The sequence below is a fragment of the Tyto alba genome, unplaced genomic scaffold, assembly GCF_018691265.1.
Source record: "Tyto alba isolate M040663 unplaced genomic scaffold, T.alba_DEE_v4.0 Super-Scaffold_42, whole genome shotgun sequence".
NCBI classification, from domain to species: domain Eukaryota; kingdom Metazoa; phylum Chordata; class Aves; order Strigiformes; family Tytonidae; genus Tyto; species Tyto alba.
Window position 1 is genome coordinate 11,014,753 of NW_024881318.1, and position 13,837 is coordinate 11,028,589.

The following is a 13,837-nucleotide window of genomic DNA, read 5'->3' on the forward strand; positions in this document are numbered from 1 at the left end:
CATCTTATCAGCATGAAAATGTAACCCTGGGAACAATCCCTGGGAACTATAAGTAAACAACAGGAAGTAACTATAAATCCCAAATGTAAAGAAAAACAGAAACTCCTCAGACATGCCTGGATCCTGGCCAGATCCAGACATGCCTGAGTGAGGCATATCAATCTACCAGATATCTCCTGTGCGTTTTGTTTAGACTTGTTTGTTAAACTGTATAAAAGCTGGACCCTCTCACAGCAAAGATGGAGACCTCACCTACGAGTGGACGCACTGTGCAGGACTTCCCAATTGCTGGGAAAGGCTCTCCGATCCTTCGCTGTGACGGGGCTCCCCAGCTGATGCCCGGGTCTGGATGATGGTAAAGTATGAGGGCAATTGGTGATGTATCTTTCTTAATCACTATAGCTAGCTTTATGTAGTAATGATTAAGTGCATTACCTTGCTTATTCTTTCTGCTGCTTTAAACTAAAGTAAAATAAGCCTATTTCTTTAGCTTGGTGTCTGTGTCCTTTGTGTTAACTCTGTCAATTGACAAAACACACACGCACCTGTAATGATTAAACTCAAATATCTTGATTCATCTTAGTGCTTCTTATCCTAGAAAGTAAGAGGCTCAGTCCAGAGTCAAAGACATTAAAGAGACAACTGGGAAGCTAAGGTGCTTATTAATACAAACTCCTAAAGTATATGGCTGAAGTTTAGCAGAAGTGGGGTATTTTCCCTCTTTTCTCAAGGCCACTCAACTCAAGCCACTGCTAATATTCTGTGACAAATAGAAGCATTCACTTTTTCTCGATTTTAATAGATGTGTTGAAATAAAAACATCAACAAAAATTAACCAGTCTCTATTGTTCTACTTTATTCTAACCAGGGCATATTCTGAGTTTAAGACTAATGATAAAATTTCCCATCCCACTACTGATCAATGGTCAAAAATACTAAATATTTCATACACATATGACTAGATTTTCCACTTCTTGTTGACCTATTTTACATTGTTAGTTTTCCATTCCCATTAGTAATATGAAACCAAGGACACTAATATAAAGTTGTTTCTTCAGCAATCCACAACACTGTTACTTTTAATACCATTTCCCTAATGCTCATGTACTAAAAATATAATTTATTTTCACAGGCTAGCATTGACTAGTGCAATGCCTTCTAGTTGTCTTGATTTTTCCTGGTCATTTGTGTCATCATCTAATTCTTCTGAGGTATTTTGATATTTTGAAATATCAAGGAACAATTTCAGAAGTTTAGATTTAGATATCAGTTCCTATAGATCTCAAAAAAAAAAAAATAATCTCTGATTACTCTACACTTCTCTCTTTTGAAAAAAAAAAAAAAAAAAAAGGAAAGGAAAACCAATATTCAGTTCACATTCACACCATGTGTACTTGGAAAATTAGATCCTATACTGGGAGCCAACTTTCATGATTATGATATCTTTAATGTTCCTGGACTTCTGATACCAGAATCTTTCTCACTCTAAACAAACATGAAGGGGGGACAAAGAGCAAGGTAGATAAGTTCAAGTAAGATTACCAGAGACTTCCAGCACAGCTTTAAAAAACTGACTTTGTTGATTTAAGCACAGTACAATAAATCACATTCCATGACCCTCTTGGAGTCAACTTCTATCCTTGGAGAAAGTGAGATAAGATAAAAAAACAGTTATTGAAAACACTTTTCCCTCCCAAACCCTCTTGAGAGCATTTGAGCTAGTAGGCCCTTTTGAGGTTTGGTTGGTATGCATTTTAAAAGGCGGAGGTTTTTCTCTTTTTTCCCCCACATTTCTCCACTACCTATTCACTGACTACCCACCTCCTTTCTTTTTCACCTGTTTCTTGATATTTGAAAGAACTCAGGCATGGAACACTCAGAGGCCTTCCCCTATTCTTACAGATAGTTTATGCTTATTTTCTGCATACCTACCCACAAATATGTAAACAAGTGTATACTATTATAGACAATAAAAGTATGCATTTAGCAAAAACCTTCTCCAAGAAAGATAGACTCAAAAAACATTATAATTCCCACAGGAGTTTTTAAATATTCATACAGCAATCCATCACCTTCTACTTGTTCTTTATGGCCACCATCATAATTGGGGAATCAATGTTCCAGAAGAACCCTGGATAGCCCCAGAATATAACTTTACTGATCTTCTTTCTTCTAGAAGGCAGTACTAACTCTGTCTTAGCTGTCTAAATATCCTGTCAGGTAGGTAACATCAATTCTTATTAAAGGTATCTATTTGATGTTTCCCTGATGACTTCCCCATCAGACTGCCTCTTTGCTCCTGAGGCAGATGATATACAAGGTTACAGCTGGACTAAGCACAGAGTGATATTACACTCGTGCACACACCACACCATTTGCTCTAGCACACAGCACACAGCACAACTTGGCAGGATCTAGCAGTTAAGTAATGTGGCCACAAATCGAATGTTGCTTCAAGCCCAGTACATTTCCACTCTTGAGCAGTAATGTTAGATGCAACTTATACATCCAGAATGACACACATAATGAAACCAGCCATATTTCTGAAGTGTTCTGAGGTCTAAAGAAGAATGTTAATACAGAAGGTTTCGCAACATGCCACTGCCATTAGAAACTATACATGTGCTAAACGTTTGTGCAAATTTCAATTGATGTAAGATCTTCACATGTAATTAAAAAAAAGAAACAAAACTCTAAAAAAAATAATGATTTAGAGATAACTCAGTGAACAGCTTAAATAGGTATATATCTGTGCTTCTAAACTGCTTAGTTGTCCTCTTATATTTATTTCAGGAATTAAAATGCTACTGCTGTTACAGTTCATCACTTCCAGGTCTAGGCAAAGACAGGATGTAAAAATATCAAATATCTCATAAGAAAAAAATGTCATTTGAATAGTGCCCAAATTAGGACATTTATAAATCTTGCAAGAACTTTAACTTGCAGAACAAAGTTATTTTGGCAAACTTCAATGAGCTAACACATTCACAATTACCAAACTCAAAACCATCAGCAAACTAGGTCTGACACAATCATGAGACAACTGAACAAACTTTCACTATTCTTAGTCATCAAACTCCAACCATATCAACCAGTATGTGTCTTGATTCTATGATTTTAACAGCAGAAAAAGTAGGTAAGTAGCTTAAAATAATTCAAGTTGGGCAGAACTCAAAGATAAAATGTGCCTCTGAATATAGGTTGAACTAATCATTACAAGATAAATTAATTGGAATGGAGTTAGATATATCATTTCTATAGCATTTTTTTGTATCTGTTCTGTTGGAACCACAGTACTATGGACAAAAGATCACATCCTGTCTATATTTGCACTGATCTACAGAACACATTAGATTTTAAATAGTTAAGCCCTGTTTGAGGACTGAGCTACCTATATCTGTAAGCCAAGGTATAATTCAATACACTTTCATAAAGGGAGAAAATCTCAGTTGTCTCCTCCCTTCCCTTTCTGTTTTTCCAATACACACATTGCCATAAATCTAAGCTATCAGAAATCATATAGCAATTAATTTTTTTAAAAAATCTATACAAAATCCTTATGTATGTTTATGTCCTCATGAAAATTTATGTATACATGTAGATACATATACATGCACATCTCACATATACGTGAAGCATATTTATAATATATGCAATATATACATATATTTAATATATACACATATATTTATATATTTATTTTATACAGGTAAAATATATATAAAATAAATGGATACATATGACAGTGTGTGAGTGTGGGGGGGTTTATGTGCAGGCTTATACTTTAGTAGAACAAACTTGAAAGAAGAGGGGATGACAAAAGGAACAGGAATGACAACACCCAAACGTTTGTGAAAGTTCTGTGATGACAGAAGCTCATCTAAAATGCTTTTGTGACCTTATCTATGTTGGGAGCAACTGATGCTCTCTGTAATATCCAGATAGATGTGTCTTGTTAACAGCCTCATCCTGTGGTGTCATCAGTACTGTAATTAATGAATTACCATAGCAAACTGCAGTGACTATAAAGTTTTAGAGAATAAGCAGCCATTACCTCTGACAGTATGGCTTGGTAGACACCAATGGTATATATTTCATATTGGACTGGTTAGGGACAATGACACCAGCAATGTCCTTCCTGTAAAGGGAAAAAGAAATCAACTTAGAACCTTCCTAAATGAAAAACTTTGCCCTTTTGCTGCCTTTCCTAATAGAAAACAAGTTAAAATGTACCATTGGGCAGGTTAATTGACTTACAAGTATGTCTTTTTAATAAGTGTCATAAAGTATGTCATGCAGCTGAAACTTGCTTTCAGTGCATTTTTTAAGCTGTTGTCAACCAGATTAAAGTTTATTGTTCGCATGTAAGTTTTCGTTTTCAAGCAGTAATGAAAGACATTAAATTGATTTGCCATGCGTAGATATGAAGTGGGTTATGTCCTTTGCTCTTTGTCAATGTGCCTTTCCCAGGTGCTCTCTTTCTTCGTTGTTTGTCTAAGCAATGAATGTTCATGAAAAGTTCTCCTGTCCCTATGGCCTGAGATGCAACTCTTCATTTCTTTGGTGTCCCATGTAAGTTAAAGGTTACTGTATATAACAACTTGATTCACTACTGCTTGACTTTTTACAAGTCTTTGGAGTTTTGATGGAGAAGTGATTGATGAAGTCCTACAGTGAATCAGACTTTAATGGTGTGCTGTTCAAGTCATTGAGTGTCTTTCTATGTACAGCACCAGAATGGTGGGACCCTGTTACAGAAATTTTTATCTGACATAACTCAAGACTGTAAAAACTCTGGAGATTGTACCTGATCTTGGCAGAAGGAAAAGTCAACTGAAATAAAAATAAAAATAAAAGAATAAAAATAAAAATAAAAGAAAAAAAAAAAGGGGGGGGGGGGGGGGGGGGGGGGCGTTCCAATGAGGATAGATGAATTTTCAGAGAAGGGAGTGGTTTTCAACAGTAAGAGATAAGATCATTATAAAACATGACAGATGTAGAGAAAATTCCTGGAGCAGGCGATATTTAAAATGCTCTCACAAAGTGTAGGATTACACTTAAGAGTACCCTGTTTCTTTGATTTTTTAAGTGATATATATCACACTCAAAAAAAATTTTCATGGATGGAAAAACAGACAAAGAAGCAAACAATAAAAAACATGAAAACAGCCTTCCAAGTCTGTGTCTTCTGTAGTAAGCCACAACTGCTGTCATTCCAAAATCTCTGTGTACCGGGACTACAAACCCTTTTTACTTATATTCTAATTTTTTTTTTTTATTATAATTTTTATTTTTTTTTAAATTATTATTCAAGAGAACAGAGAAATCTTCATTGGTTTGTGGGTTGGTTTCTTTTCTAGGGACACAAAAATGACACTGTCTCAGGTCCAGAAAACCGCACAGTTCAAGTGAAGAAATTTATTAACCTGTTACAAGCTTTAATCTCAATCAGGAAATTAGAGACAAATTTGCTGCAAAATTGCATTTCAGTTACTCAGGTACTTCTGATGTTATTGAGCTGATAGCCATAAAGACTTCAGAATTTTTGTTAAATGCATATTTTTACAAGCTATTTACAGTAAATTAATCAAGGCTACATCTCAAGGATGCTAAAATGGATCCAGCAGCTCATAGTTGTTTTATTGACTTAGCAAATTGAAGCACCACCAACATTTTAAAGATCTAGGAGTTAGATCATGTGCAAACAGATATGCAGTGGTACTGGTAGTGTCATCATGGGATAGAATGGTTTTATCCTAGAGGTTTGCTCTTCTTCTGACTCATGTAAGTAAATTCTATAATTGGCAAATGATATAAATTATCCCATTTTTTTCTACACGTGGGGGAAATTACAAGGTCTTAAGTAAAATGCAGAACATTTAATATAATTATTTTATCATTACCATCCATAACTACAGAAATCCAAAGTCCTGACTCAGCTCTCAGTGAGGTTCTTCTCTTTGACTTCCAAAGAGTCCATAGCTCCTTCCCCAGTTTCAACCTTAGCAGTGAAACAAAAAGCTCTGGAAATTTTGTCTCAAAGCAAACCCGTCTGAGTTTCTCCCTTCCCTCAGTGTCCTCCAGGCAAGTCTGGGTAGTTAAAGACAAGAATTTCATATTAATACTCTCTATGCACATATTTTCTGTGTTTTTTTTTTTTTTTTTTTTTTTTTTTTACATAAATCCTTGCTGATTTACACCCCATCACCATCCCCACTGCAGCCCACTCACACTCAGAAATCACCAGATACATGTACTTACTTGGCTTCCATTTTCCAAACTAAAGACATCATGATCTGGACACAGTAAACAAAACTAACTGGAAGCTGCATGAATAATTTAATCACACACTGAGGACTGGCCAGGCAGGCAAGATGAAGCTGCTTCCCTCAAATTAATAAAGGCTTTTATGGAACCATAAAAAGAGCAATAATTCAATCATTTTTTTAAAGGGCACTGAATATAATGCTTATTAAATGCTGGGTACAGTTGAGGTGTGCACTGGGATGAAATAGAAAGCATGCTCAGCAGCAATATGCCAAATGTATGTTTTCCCCTTTTGTTGACAAGCAGATAACCTGACCCAAGTGTTTAATAAGATATACTTACTGATTTGATTTTTCTTTTTTTTTTTTTTTTTTTTTTTTTTTTCCTGGTTTCTTTTGTTTTGAACATGGTACACTACTAGGGAAAAAAAAAAAAAAAAAAAAAAAAAAAAGAGAAAACTTTAGAGAAAGGAGTCTAGTTTTCCCTCTCTTTTGCTTCCTATGACAAAGTGCCATATTTCGTGTTGAAAATATAATCAGCAGTGACAGGAGCGTACTAGGGAAAGAAAATATGTATATTCCTTCTTGCTCTACTGATGACTCCCTGTCTAGTTGTGAAGTTGCACTTTCTGCTCTTAACACTGCCTCATGTTCCCCACCTTTAAACTAAAGTCAATACTATTTACTAATCCCAGTATGGCAACACAGTTCACTAATAACACACAATTCTGCCTTGAGAAGTGTCATGTAACTCTGAATGTTTTGTTTTGATGTCAGCAGTAACTGTGCATACATCATCGTCTTCTGGGGAACAAGAAATACCAGACATAAGAGAAAGGTAGCCTGGGAACCAGGGAACACAAAATGTTAGCATCCCATTATGTGGTCATGGGTGAAGCTGATCTTCTCTTCACTTGGAAATATCATGTTCTTAAGTACAAAATTAAATAATAATAAAAAAGCCCTTTTCTGAAGCACCTTAGTAGACTTAGTATCTCTTCTTCATATTTTGCCTTTTCTCTCACTATAGTATTGTTCTTAAATCAGGTTGCTTTGACTATGATGCAACATCTACTTCTTTCCACTTGGAAACAACATGTAACATTATACCATCACAGTGAAAACAACACAAAATCAAAACCCACAAGAGATCTGGCTGCACCTGAATTACAATCCTCATGAAACACCACTACAACATTTAAAAATTAATGTAAATGGTAATGGACACTCAGTTCTCCAATTTTCACAGTGGAAAGCATCAGGGCTGCACAAGTGATAATTCAGACCTATTTAATTAGACCAAACATTACAATTTTCTTTTGAACTGACTGTTAAATATTCTTCCAGCAGCTATACTCCTGCCCAACCTTTTTACTGCTTCTGTCTCAAAATGGTCTGTTTTTTACCTGAAAATAAATCCCTCCAAAATGGACAATTAAAACACATATGCATCTATGTACACATAACAGAACACTGATACAGAACATGGTCAACATGTGTTTTTTTGGAAATCATGGTTTTGACAAAACTTTCTCAGAAGTCCTAGGTCTGACACCAACCCGCTCATGACTATGATTTTTTCATGATGCTCTTTTCGCAACCCATAACTTTCCATTGTAATTTCTGCTAATTTTCTTGGTAACTTTTACAAAGACAGAAAATTTCAAGTGATAAGCCTGAAATATGTTTTGAACTATTCTTTTGCTTCTTGAGGTAATCTATTTGTACAGAAAGTGCATTCTCAGCTAAGCTCTTCAGTTCTTTGTAGCTCATTTGCTTGAACATTCACATCTTTAAACATGATCCTCTTGTAATGCAAATTTGTATTCTGGGGACTAGTGGACAGGATACTGTACAGGGACATAAAAAAAAAATGAAATCTATTTTTGTCTTGTCTGTAGTTTACTGACTGCATTGAGGTAGACTATGTCAAATCATGGTGCCTTCCCTCGTGTTCTCTTCTTATAAGAAATGCCGACAAAAAGGGATGTATCTACATCCCAAAAGGAGGGCTAGGGAATATCTCCATCATTTACTGGATGCAAGGAGTGACAAAAGATGAGGAAAAGTCTAAGGTACTTAATGACTTCTTTGCCACAGTTTTTAATAGTAAAACAAGTACCCAGGTACCCAGCTCCCAGAGCTTAAAGACACAGATGGGGAGTAGAATGAAGCCCCCATAATCCAGGGGGAAATGATAAGCGAACTGATTATACCATTTAGACACACACAGGTCTATGGAACTGGATGAGGTCCAGCCAAGAGTACTGAGGGAGCTGGTGGAAGTCCTCACCAAGACACATTCAATCACTTTTTCATCAGTCCTAGCTAACCAGTTGAGCAGAGGTTAGCAACAGTGATGCCCATCTACAGGAAGGGATGGAAGGAGGATCGAGAGAACAGGCCAGTCAGTCTGACCTTGGTGCAAGAGATGGTTATGGAGCAGATATTCTTGAGTACTATCATGAGACATGTACAGGACAAGCAGGTGATCAGGCCCAGTCATTATGGGTTTATGAAAAACAGTCATGCCTGACTAACCTGATCTCCTTCTGTGACAAGATGACTTGCTTAGATGGTGAGGGAAAGGTTGTGGATGTTGTCTACCTAGACTTCAGTAAAGCTTTTGACACCATTTCCTATTGCATTCTCCTGCAGAAAGTGGCTGCTCATGGTTTGAACAGGTGTAATCTTTACTGGGTAAAACGCTGGCCAGATGGCCAAGCCAAAAGAGTGATGATGGAGTTAAATCCAGTTGATGGCTGGTCACAAGTGGTGTTCCCCAGGCCTCAGTATGAGGGCCAGTCCTACTTAATGTCTTTATCAGTGATCTGGGTGAGGCCACAGAGTGCATCCTCAGTAAGTTGGCAGATGACAACGAGTTGGGTGGGAGTTTTGAACTGGTGGTGGGTAAGAAGGGTATACAGAGGGATCTGGATGGTCTGGATCAATGGACCAAAGGCAATTGTACAAGGCTCAAAAAAGCCAAGTGCCAGACCCTGCACTTGGGTCACAAAAACCCCATGCAACACTACAGGCACTGGAAAGGTGCTCACAACTTCAGTAGTGTTCAGCAACACTACTGGAAAGGTGCTCAGCAGAAAAACACCTGAGAGTGTTGGTCAATAAGCAGATGAAAATGAGCCGGCAGTGTGCCCAGGTGGTCAAGAGGGCCAGTAGCATTCTGGCTGGTATCAGAAATAGTGTGGCCAGCAGGACGAATGAAAGTGATTGTCCCCCTGTACTCAGCACTGGTGAGGCTGCAGCTCCAACCGTGTGTTCAGTTTTGGGCCCCTCAATACAAGAAAGATTTTGAGATGCTAGAGCATGTCCAGAGACGGGCAACGAAGCTGGTGAAGGGTCTGGAGCACAAGTCTTATGAGGAACAGCTGAGAGAACTGGAAATGTTCAGCCTGGAGAAAAGGAGACTGAGGAGAGACTTATCAGTCTCTACAATTGCCTGAAATGAGGTTGCAGCGAAGTGGGGGGTGGTCTCTTCTCCAGGGTAACAAGATAGGACAAGAGGAAATAGCCTCAAGATACTCCAGTGGAGGTTTAAATTAGGTATTAGTAAAACTTTCTTCACTGAGACCATTGCCAAGGATTGGAACAGGCTGTTCAAGGCAGTGGTTTTATCAGCACGCCTGGAGTTATTTAAAGGACATATAAGCGTGGTGCATAGGGACATAATTTAGTGATGGACTTGGTAGTGTTAGGTTCACAGTGGTACTCAATGATCTTAAGGGTCTTTTCCAATCTAAACAATTCTATGAATCTGTGCTTATATGTAGCCTAAGAATTGGAGCAATTACTGATTTGGCTGCACCTGAATTGAGGAGTGGTTTTTAACACCACAAACAATTAACATAATCAAGTTGTCCTACTTTGTCTTGTTCTGAATACCCGTCTCTATTCACTCTGCCTGCACTGAACTGAGAAACTGCTGCCCCTCCCATGGATTGATCATTCCTTTTAATGGACACAGTGTTCAAGAGACACGGGAGAGGACTGGCTGAATTAATTTTCTAGGTGACTATCACTCCCAAAAAGGATCTTTCTATTTGTAACTATCCCACTGAAAATACTGTAGACTATCTTTGTCATATATAGAAGTTCTCTTAAACTTTTGTTTCCCAAACAGAAGGTCTTCAAATTTATATGAAAATGTTGAATACTTCATTTGCTGTTTTATTGCCTATATATTTTTTTTTTACAGTAGGTGATCTTGGTTTTCAATTTATTATGAATTTATTAAGAATTTTATTAGACTGGGTTTTTTTTTTTTTTTTTTTTTTTTTTTTTTTTACATTTGTTAGAACATTACATTTTAATACATATTTAGGAAAAAAAAAAAAAATCTTTGAATAGAGATGAAATCTTCTTTAAATACAAACTGATAGATTTTTCAAAGACATTTCAGAGACCAAGGACCAGATGGGTCTTAGGTACCTAGTTACGTGCTGAGGATTTAAGCCTAAATTCCTAGATTTTGAATGTTCAACCCACCTGATATGTAATTTTAATAGAACTTGATCTAATCATCCAAAAGCTACTGAAATACTGCCACCAATTCCAGCAGGCTTTGAATAAGGTACTCAAATGAGGAGAATAATGTTTTGTGGTGCTGATGCATTATATAAAATTTAATTCATTATCACGATTACAAAGACTACCCTTTTTCCCAGTTGCCTATTGTGTAAATATCTCAAAACCCCGTGGGGTTGAGATGTCTTGGCCTGTTTCATGTTCAGTGTTCATTTTCACTCCAATTATTTCTTACTTGCTCTATCTGCACTCATAATCTGCCCATTCCTCCCATTTAACATATCCTTTGAACTTTTCAAATGCCTTCTGCTTCTCCTCATTATCTTTGCTTAACCATATCCTTGTCTCTGTCATCCTATTTTTGATACTTTTTACTGCAATGAATATAGTTGGTATCTATCCTATATATCTGCCAATTAGATACAGAACTTCTTTTTTTTTTTTTTTTTTTTTTTTTTTTTTTTTCTTAATAATGGTAGATTTTCTGCACTGCTGTTGATATCATTTCAATTCTTGCAAATTATTCCATATATTAGTTTCTCCAAACTAGTCTTAAAAAAATGGGAAAAAAGTTACATTAACTTCTAAGATTCTATTTTCACATACACCCGGAGGAATATTTCATATCTGAATATATTATGATCACTAAAGTAGATCTTGGTTGCTCAACTATTTCTGTTTTATATGTCATACTCTGGCTTATTATTAGAGACCAAGTCCAGAATAGCTTCTGATTGCACTTTCTGCTAAGTACAATTGATAAAGGAGGTGTACAGAGATGACCACACTGATCATCTCTGACCCTCCAGATATTGTCCAATCATTAGTAAATGGGCTGAGATTTGTCTTTAATGAATGTTCAGCTGGGGGAACAGGAAGCTGGAGATGGAGAAGGAAAATGAGCAGGCATATGTAATGAAATGATTCATGCTTTATATTTTCTGCATCTTCTTCAGAAATCTAGATGCCATCAGTGACTTACATAATCCATTGCCAACATTTATTCTTATTTCATTTATCTGCATAGTGGTAGTGAAGCTGCTTATATCATTTGTCTCTTCAGGCATAGTACCTTCCCTACCTTCCCTCCCATATTACTTTATTCAATCATTGTTAGCTTATGTACAGTGCATATCATCGCTACTGTTTTGTGGTGTGTCAGTCATTCGTGCCAAACAGACCAGCTAGCAGCCCCAAAGGATCTCTATAAATAGAAATTCTCCTCTTCAAGCTCTTAAACTTAAATGAGAGCATGAAATCCCTTGCATCAACATCATAACCTTCTACAGTGCATGAGGCTTTGCTGTGATGTCAGCACTTCCCAAGCCAATTCATCGCCAGGCAGTGCAATGATCCTGCTCATTGCTCTACACCGCTACAGTATAAACATTATCAGCAGAGAGCCAGACTGAGGTCCAGACCTGTGGCAAGACCCAGCTGCCTCTCATCTCACTTTAAATGGTTGTCCAAGGCACTTTATTTAACAGTTTATTAGACTTTAATTTATCAGTCAGTATCTTTTGCGTCAGAATGACATGAGTTTTCTTCTATGTGTGTTGCTAATAACATGGTAGGCTCTGACTCTATGTTCAAAGCCATGTAAGGGGCAGGAAAAAATCTCAATCCTCCATAATGATGATTCTGTGTCAGAATGAGAAGCAAAAAAGAAATAGAGGCACAGAACTAGGATTGATTTAAGGTGAAATCCTAATCCACTGAGTCCTCACAAAACCTCTGTGACACAAAGCTGCATTTGGATTATAGGGCATGGCACCATAAAAACAGTGTCCAGTTACCAGTAACTTTGTACTATGAGTTGTTGTTTATGTCCTATTTGTTTTGTGAGGCCCTGTTTTGAAGAACTAGTTAAATGTTATGCTAATAACAAGTCTCCACTGCAACATAACTGCATAGAAACTGTCATCTAATTCTCATCTCATGACTCATGTTTGCCCATTTGCTCTTGTGTTAATGGCCTTCAGTGGAAGAGATGTAGACTTTATGTAGATGAATTTTGTACCTTAAAATATACTATTCCATACTCCCAGTCCTGTGCTCTGATTCCAATATTGGTTTTATCTTCTGGTTACATTGTGGAGTTATAGCATATTTCACCATCTGAGAATCTGGCTCAGCGTTTTTATTAAACTGTGTTTGGCAGACTGTGCTGTTACGTCAAACGCTGAACTACAGGGAAGATGTAAATATCTATTTCCACTGTCTCCCATCTCAAAACAATATTTATATTTACTATGCCAATTTTTCCTAGTTGGTCAGTTATGTGATTCAGCAGCAGTGATGTTCTACAGTTCCACCTGTTTGCATTTACTCTATGGCTGCCTAGGGAACAATGGGGAAAATAATGCTCTTGTGAGCCATTCCATTCACTATGTGTCAAAAAGCAATTTGAATCAAAGAGTCACTAACTTAATTGATGGTGATGGCTCCATCCAAAAAACAACCAAAGAAACTGATGTTGTGCAAATTGCACATATATTGCTCTTGAATTTGTGAACATATTCTTGTTTGCATTGACAGCATTTAAATTACCTTTTGGACAGCTCAACACATTACTTAAGATGTGTCTTCATGTGAATGTTTAGCTGCTAACAGGGGCAAAAACAGCCTTCCTGTGAAACTAATTTCTGTAACTTCAAGTTCGTCTCCCTGGGTTGTTTTTTGCTAATTCATGGCACATACCAATCATTGCTTAACATCTAATATTTTAACCCCCATGTCTCTTCAGCAATGAAGCATACAGGATATTACAGTGTGTCAGTGGTTCCATCAGTACAGTAAAAATGGGGTCATTAGCAAAGATCCATCAAAGTGCCTGGGAAGGACACACACTGTTTCAGGGGCTTAGTTAAGATATTTAAACATGATCTGATCTCAACTGATTTTAAACACTTAGATGAGTTATCTGAAATTGGCTGTAGTTACCTGAGATTCCTGCTATAGTTAGGGGAGAGAGACCGGCAATGTTCAAGAAAGGTTTCACTGCAATTCCTGGAGATATTAGAATG